Source organism: Sprattus sprattus, assembly GCF_963457725.1.
Source record: "Sprattus sprattus genome assembly, chromosome: 13".
NCBI lineage: Eukaryota > Metazoa > Chordata > Actinopteri > Clupeiformes > Clupeidae > Sprattus > Sprattus sprattus.
Genome location: NC_137911.1, coordinates 3845008 through 3854178, shown reverse-complemented (window position 1 = coordinate 3854178; position 9171 = coordinate 3845008).

Genomic DNA, 9171 nt, shown 5'->3' with positions numbered 1-9171 from the left:
CCCCAGGATGGCAGGCAATTCTTGAACTGTGCCCCCATTCCAACACCTGTGGGCGAACTGAGAGGGGCACAAAGAGACAGTTATTTGATTCCTTGACTGGACCGGGTTCCTGAACCTGAGCCTCCCGAACCAGGGCCTCGATCTTCAGCTGAGCAGCTCCAACAAGGCACCGAGTAGGAAGGATGGTCTCTGGAGGGGCTGGGTCCTGAGCGGAGGAGAACTGCCTAGAAAGAGCATCTGGCTTGGCATTTCTAGATCCAGGGCGAAACGAGAGGGAAAAATTAAAACGAGAGAAAAAGAGACTCCACCTGGCTTGGCGTGCATTCAGGCGTTTGGCAGTCCGGAGGTATTCTAGATTCTTGTGGTCTGTCCACACAAGAAAAGGAGTACTAGTCCCCTCCAGCCAGTGTCTCCACTCCTCCAAGGCCAGCTTGACCGCCAACAGCTCCCGATCACCTATGTCATAGTTTCTCTCTGCTGGAGAGAGACGGTGGGAAAAAAAAGAACAGGGGTGCATCTTATTGTCCTTGGGTGATCTCTGTGACAAAATGGCCCCTACTCCAGACTCCGAGGCATCAGCCTCAACCACAAACTGGAGGGAGGGATCAGGGATGGTGAGTATGGGGGCAGAGGTGAATCTCTGCTTGAGGACAGAAAAGGCCTTTTCTGCTCGCTCATTCCACTGGAAAGGGGTCTTCGTGGAGGTGAGTGCGGTGAGAGGGCCAGCCACGGAACTGTAATCTCTTATAAACCGCCTGTAAAAATTAGCAAAGCCTAGGAACTGTTGGAGACCCCGTCTGGAGGAGGGAGTGGCCCAGTCAACCACCGCCTTCAGTTTAGAAGGATCCATCTGGACCTGGGAGGGAGAGACAATGAAGCCCAGAAAAGACACAGATCTTTTGTGAAATTCGCATTTCTCTGCCTTGACAAAAAGTTTGTTCTCCAACAGCCGCTGGAGAACCTGCTTGACATGGAGCCTATGGGCCTGAAGGGAATTGGAAAAAAATCTAAATATCATCAAGGTAAACAAATACAAAAACATTCAAAAAATCACGCAGGACATCATTGATCAGGGCTTGAAAGACAGCTGGCGCGTTTGACAAACCAAACGGGACCACGAGGTACTCATAGTGGCCTGTAGGGGTGTTAAATGCCGTCTTCCACTCATCCCCCTCCCTCATCCTCACAAGGTGGTAGGCATTTCTTAAGTCCAGCTTGGTAAAAATCTGCGCCCCCTGGAGCAATTCAAACGCAGTCGACATAAGGGGCAGAGGGTACCTATTTTTAACAGTGATGTCGTTTAGCCCACGGTAGTCGATACAGGGGCGGAGGGATCCATCCTTCTTCCCAACGAAAAAGAAACCGGCGCCAGCGGGAGACGAGGATGGGCGAATTATTCCAGCCGTCAGTGATTCAGAGATGTATTTTGTCATGGCCTCCCTCTCTGAGGGGGAGAGGGAGTAAAGTCTGCCCCTGGGGGGTGAGGTACCAGGGAGAAGCTCTATAGGACAGTCATAAGGCCTATGAGGTGGTAGAGAGACGGCATGAGACTTACTAAACACAGGTTTGAGGTCCAAATACTCATGAGGAACATTTGAGAGGTCAGGGAAACACTCAGTCGCTTGGGGAAGAGAGACAGGCGTGAAGGCAGACTTGAGGCATGAGGACAGGCAAAACGGGCTCCACCCCAAAATGGTGTTGTTGGACCAATTAACATGAGGGTTATGCAGGGACAACCAAGGGAATCCTAGAACGATAGAAACATGAGGGTTTTCCATAACATAAAAGACAATTACTTCAGAATGGTTACCTGAAATTCTTAAAGAAACAGGAGCCGTTCTTTGGGTGATGGGATTCAAAGGGCTGCCGTCAAGGGTCTGGACAGAGAGGGGTCGGTCAAGGTTAAATAAGGGAATTCCGAGTCCTTTGGCAGTCTTTGAGCATATTAAATTCTTGTCAGAACCAGAGTCAATGAGGGCCTGCAGGGTATGTGACTGGTCTCCATGAATTAGTGAAACAGTGAGGTAGGAGCGCTGGCTAGGGGAATGATACTGGGCTGTGCCCACCAGGCCCCCTACTTGCGCTGGTGGGCAGCTCCTTTTAAAGGACACAACTGAAAAAAATGGCCCACCTCTCCACAATAGAAGCATGCCTTAGAGTCTCTTCTGCGTTGACGTTCCTCAGGGGTAACCTGTGCTCTGTCAACCTGCATGGGCTCAGGAGGAGCAGTAGGTAATGGAGGGAGCTGACTCACTCTAGGAAGGGCCTTGGTCTTCTCCCGCCCCCTCAACCTGAGACGGGCATCAATACGGCCTGCCAGGTCCATGAGACTAGTCAGATCTGGGGGCAGCTCCCTTGAGGCTAACTCATCCTTGATGGGATCAGACAAACCCTTCAAAAATGCGTCAAACAGGGCATCATCATTCCAATTACACGAGGTTGACAATGTACGGAATTCTATGCCGTAATCATGAACTGACCGTGATCCTTGGCGAAGTTCCATGATCTCTTGCTGCCTCTCTGCCGGCAAATGAGCGGTCAAAAACTCTCCTCATCTCATCCGTGAAAGCCCTGTAGCTTGAGCAGCACGTATCCTCAGCGTCCCACAAGGCCGTTCCCCACTCTCGAGCTCTTCCGGTAAGGAGCGTGATGACATAAGCCACTCGGGAGCGTTCTGTGGGGAAAGCAAGAGACTGAAGCTCCAGAGAGAGAGAGCATTGAGAGAGGAAGGACCGACAGGTACCAGGGTCACCATCATATGGCTGCGGTGGAGGAAGCCTTGGTTCTCTGAAGGGAGAGGGGGGAGGTGGAAGAGCAGGGCCTGGTGGTTGGGGCACCAGAGAGGGGCTGGGCAGTAGTTGCTGTACCTGGATAGACAGAGAGTTGAATTTCTCCATCATCGCCAAAAGATTATGATTCACCTGGCCAATCTCCTGTTGATGGGATCCTAGCATTGCTCCCTGCCTCTCCACAGCAGCCTGCAGTCGCTCCATGTCCGCTGAGTTCTCCATGGTCAGATTGTACTGTCAGGGCCGGTGAGGCCAGGTAAAAGAAGTGAACTCAACAGCAGACAAAGGAACGTTAGAGGAGTATTTAATGAGGAGCAGCAGGCAACAGAAAAGTCAAAAGGGAATGCAAAAATCCAAACTACACAGCAGAGGTACAGGTAAGGTTCAGGCAAAATCCAGTCGTCAAAAACAGGCAGAGAGGTTGGTACACAGGTAGGCAAAAACACAGGCAGAGGTACAAAAGGGACTTGACTTGACTCACGTGGTATTACAAAAGAGGTTAGCAACAGATAGGCAGATGGGCAAAAGTCTCCAAAACACTAGGCAAAGAACAGAGTCCAAAAACAGGCATGGGTCGAGAACAGGCTTGGTTGATAGTCCAGTGGTAGTCTCTCCAACAAGGCTCATGATAACGACGCGACAATCTGACACTGAATGTCAGTCCTGGTGTGCTTTTAAAGCCGTGCAAACGAGAGGAGTGGAGTCAGGTGTGGCAGAGCATTCACCAGTGATTGGGTGCCTTGCTTGTCAGTCAGGAGACAGGGCAGAGGGAAAACCTGGCACAGAGCACCTGGAACAGCACTGATACAGGTCACAGAGGGCGTGAACCAGGACGGGCCATGACAGATACTAGCTCTGATCGATGTTATTTTGTTCTTGAAGAACTGAGCGAACTCTTCGCATTTAGCTGCTGAGGATAGTGGGGGGGCAGGGACAGTGTTTAGCAGCCGGTCAATGGTTGAGAACAGAACTCTGGAATTTCCGGCATTTTCTGTAATAATGTTGGAAAAATAATCTTTCCTTGCTAGACGGATGGTTTTATTATAGGTAATTAGTGCATCTTTGTAGATACCGCGGTGGATATTGGTCTTTGTTTTTCTCCATTTTCTCTCTGCTACGCGACATTTTCTTTTTATTTCACTAACATTTTTATTTCTCCGCCATGGGGAGGTCCTTCTTGTAAACTTCTTTTTTGTTTTAATTGGGGCTACAGAGTCTAACACAGATGATAATGCTTCATTGAGGTTCTCTACCATTTCATTCAGAGAGCAGTCATGACTTAGCCTGGATACCAGCCTGAACTCCGCCCACAAAATTTTTGGTCTGGGAGATTCAGTCTGGAGTCGAGCTAGTTGGGAGGGATTAAACGTTTCGAAAAAGTTGAGAAAGCAATCTAAACCAATCAAATTGTAAGGGCGGGCTTTATACGTTGATGGACAGATGACCTGTTGATAATACATCGAATATATATCGAACAAAGATGGCGCCGTCTCGGGAGCTTAGTATTTGATATGATTTAAGCTATCTACACGACTTTTTTTTATGTCTACATTGACTCGGTTAGTTGTGTATGTGCAACACGAATGTTGCCGAGGATAGTAGCTCTTAACTGAAGCACTCTAGACCATTATTGATAGGTTATGCTAACGCGTAGACAAAAAAAAACATTGAAACAAATAGTAGCTTCTAGCCTTGAGTGCTAATTAAGTAACGTGAGCAGGCATATCTCAACAGATATTGACAGCGCATTCATTTTGAAAGAGGAACAGAGAACCGCGATCAAGGCATTTGTCGATTGAAAAGATGTTTTTGCCGTCCTTCCTACGGGATCAGGTAAAAGTTGAATCTATCAGATGGTAATACTACGTTGCTCTGATTGGTTCTAGGTATCCAATTCAGCAAATAGGCATTTTCTTTCCTGGTTCGTTGAAACACGGCCCATAATCACAGCCCAATGGTTCAGTCTCAGACTCATATTCTGACTAGAATTATGAGTATGACATCGTCAGGCTAGTCATGACTAGTTAGCTCATATAGAGCAATCTGCTCAGAAAATCTCTCCATAGCTTCATCGTCTATATGTCTTTTATGGACTAAGAATTCTTTTGTGGTTTTTGGTAAGATGATTTCCACATCAAAAAGTATACAAAAATGGTCAGAGAGGGGTAGATCAGTTCTTGAAATATTATTGATGTTTAATCCAGTTGTTATTACAAGATCTAGAGTGTTTCCGTGCTGGTGTGTTGGATCCGCTATGTGTTGAGGAAGATCGAAACTGGCTAGGAGATTTAAAAGCTCAATAGTTCTTGGGTCTGCTTTTTTATTTACATGGATGTTTAGGTCTCCATTCAGGACTATGTTGTCATACCTGGTGACACATAGTGATAATAGTTCGGAGAATTCTTGTATGAATAATGGCAAGGGCTTGGGTGGCCGATATATAATAACAAACAGTACTGATTCGGCTTTGAGCTCCATAGCAAGATATTCAATTGATGTAAATTCACCTAGCTGGGTGATTTTGAACAACAGTTTAGATGAGAAAATAGCTGCGACTCCTCCACCTCTTTTTGATTTCCTAGAAACTTGGTGGAAGCTGTAATCAGGAGGACACGCTTCTATCAAAGTTGCTGTTGCTGTGTCATCGTTTAGCCAAGTTTCTGTTAGACAGATACAATCTAATTTGTTTTCTTTAACCAGATTGTTAACCAGAAAGGTTTTGTTATTTAGAGATCTGACATTTAGGAGGGCCAGTTTCATCTGTGGGGTATTAACAGGTAAAACAGGAGGATATATGTTTCTAGGAAGAACATGGATAGTTTTCAACCTTCTAGGACGAGTTTTGGGTTTATAACCATGCATTTTACCATGCCATTTGCTGTTTATGATGACCGGTATGTTTGATGAAATAGCATGGTGGCTGTCCTATGGTTGTTTTTCATGGGGCTGAAAGTCCATATTACTGAGTTCATGGGCCGCCACAGCCTCCTCCAGGGTGGCGGCATGTTCCTCCAAAGCCTCCTCCACAAGGTGGTTTAGCCCAGGGGAATTCCTTGGGGTGGTGAGGGTCTGTGCAGGGCCTGTGTCTTTGGGGGAGGCTGGTTGAATGTTCTGTTCCGTCCCATGGGAGGAGGTTTGGGATGTGTCAGTCTTAGGCACAGCAGGGGTAGGGAGTGAGGCTTGAATTTGGCTGTTTGACGTTGTCAAGAGTGCGTGGCTGATGTTTGCTGTAAGTTATCTAGACCCTTTATGGTTTGGGTGGAGTCCATCAGCTTGAAAACGGTCTGCACAATTCCAAAAAACATTGAAATTGTCAATAAATCTCCGGTTGTGTGCAAGACAGACAGATGCCAGCCATGTATTGAAAGATAGGAGTCGACTGAAGATTTCATTTCCTCTGCGAAAACATGCAATCGGTCCACTGATAGACACATCTTGATATTTGTTTAGTGTGTTCAATAGCTGGATGAAATGTTTTTTAAGAATCTCGTTGCCAGTTTTTTTGTGCAGGATGTCAAAGGAGCCAGCGTGGATGATAATCTTGGCATTGTTTGGTTTATTCTTGGGGATTGTTTGTATCTCTGACGACAGTTTCTCGACAGATGTGTTGCTAAGGCAAAGATTTTCTGTCCTTGCAAGTTTGACATGTTCTGTCATGGCATCTCCAACCAAGATAGTGGCCATCTGTGGCGTCGTGTTTGCATTCCACACAATTGCTTTATCAGTAGTTATGGGGCCAGTTCTTGGGTTGTTTGGGTAAAGAAAGATAGCCTTTCGTGCTGGACTATGGTTATCCTCTGTGCCAATGCTAGCAGTATTAGCTTCAAGGCTGGTGCTAGCAGCGTTAGCTCCTCTGAGTGCTAATGGGCTTTGAGAAGCCTCGGCACTAATGCTAGTGGTGTTAGCATACCTCAGTCTTTGGCGATCCTGTGGTACTGTTGTCTGTAGTGGTCGAGTAGTGCCCCGAGTGGTCCGAGAGGGGCTTAGGGTGAAATGGGGGACTCCCGGGTGCGGCAGATGAGGACCATCATGATGTGTTGGGGATCCGGGCCCTTTATGCTTGTTAGCAGCACGGATAGCACTCCTGTGCCTTTTGGCCTTGGGTGTGGAGAATTGCTCCCCTTGTAGAGTTTCCAGTGGTGAAAATCTATTTCCAAGCGTAACAGGAGGAAAGGCGATGCGGGAAGAGTTTCTGCCTCACTTTTTTCGCTTCTTATCCTGGGTTCTTATCCATTTTCCGTTGGAGGTAGAAGCGGCGCTAGGCCTCTTTGGATTTGTGCCAATAGTAGGCCAGGGCTCATCAGGTAGTGACAAGTCCGGTTGTGACAAGTCCGGTTGAGAGCGAGGTTTGTCAGCGAGGTTTGGCTGAGCAGTAATCCCGTCCAGAAATCGCTCACCATCATATATCTGGTACAGGACAGAAACCCGAGTCTCCAACTCCATGATCTTCTTTTTCAAGTTGAGACAGCTAACGCAGTCTGGAGAGTCTGTGAGTGTCATGGTGCTGAGTGGCTAAGCTAAGCTAGGTTAACTGAAGCTAAGCTAGGCTACGCTCTGAAGGGGTGTAGAAAAGAATTTAAGTTCCAGGGAGGCACCGTATGAGCCGAGGAAATAGCTTGAAAGTGGATAGAGCAATTAGGCAGTATCTAAGTAGCATTAATGTAACATTAATGTGAAAAAAGCAAGCGATAGCAGGCAAGAAGCAGGAGCAGCATTGAGGAGCTGCTTCCAGGAGGAGTGACTAGTCTGTCTAGGTGTCTCGGAGAATCTGGAAGTATCTCATTGCTTTCCATCAGTCTGTACTGTAGCACACATGATTCATCTTAGATAACTATAATGACTGTGATCAACTACAACTACAACTATGTGATCAACTATGTTCAGCTGATTATAATTTACATCTGATTACCTGAATACATTATAGTTATCAGATGCTGTGGAACCCGTCTTGGTTGAAGCACAGTCCGACTCTGGACTTGTAGGCGGGCGGGCTTGCTGGCAAAATAGCCAAACCCTTTGGCTGCTAGCGTTAGCGCCTTTTTGAAACAGCTCTGTGAAAATTGGCCACCATTACATATAACAGAGCAGAGAGAGACCAGCAACATTTAAGAAGATGAAACAAGTTTGGGAAGGTTTTAAAGGCACCCAGTGCAACTTTCGAGGCCTGAGGCTCGAAAAATAAACATTCAATTTCTAGTCTTTTTTACACGTAGTAAGTTTCAATAACTCCATACCATTACATATCGACATTCAAGATGAGACGTCATTGTGTGGTGAGAACTGATAGAAAATCGTAAACAACAACAATCGCCGGTGGGGAGAGGCCATTTTTCCATTGACTGGAATCCTGCTTTATTTATTGGTGGCACCAATAAATAAAGATTTGGAAAAAAAATGGCGGCGATTGTTGTTTGTTTACGATTTTCTATCAATTCTCACCACACAACGACGTCTCATCTTTGCTCCTTGAATGTCGATATGTAATGGTATGGAGTTTTTGAAACCTACTACGTGTAAAAAAGACTAGAAATTGAATGTTTATTTTTAAGCCTAGAAAGTTGCACTGGGTGCCTTTAAATACCTTTAATACTCACCTTAGTTAATGATTGCTGTCAGCTAATAGTTTTACATTTTCCAAAACAGTGGTCATGGAGCATTATGCCCCATTTCTCTGAGTGTGTTACCTCGTGTTGGTGTTTGTTGTGTTGCATATCAGGTGATATCCTTGGTCCATCTATTGCTGGGCTGGCCTCACTCATCCAGATGCCTGATGGCTGCGGGGAGCAGAACATGATCCACTTTGCTCCCAGTGTGTCGGTTTTGCAGTACCTTTCTGTAGCCTCTCGCACCAATGAAGACATAGCTGAGAAAGCTTTGGCATATATGAAAGAAGGTTTGTTTGGCTTACTCCTATACCTGTTCATGTGTTATTCCATCAATCATCAGTCATTCAAGGAATCATGAGGTCTCTTTCTGACCAGGGTACACTCGAGAGCTGTCCTACCTACGAGATGATGGGTCATTCAGTGGATTTGGGCAGAGCGATCCCTCTGGCAGCACATGGTACTTTGTCCTTCGGTGCAATGTTCTAGTTGAAGACCTTACTTTCTGTCCCCAAAGTGAGCTGGTCTAATCTGAATTCTGAATCTAATCTCTCTCTTTTTCTGCATTTTTTTTCTTTCTGATTGAAGGCTGACTGCCTTTGTGCTGAGATGTTTCTTGCAGGCTCAAGCCTTCATGCAGATTGACCAGAGCATGCTCTCCACAGCCTTCACTTGGCTAGCAGACCAGCAGACTGATGAGGGCAGCTTCTTGGAGCCTGGGAGAGTCCTTCACACTCAGCTGCAGGGGGGTCTGGATGGCCCTGTGTCCCTCACTGCGT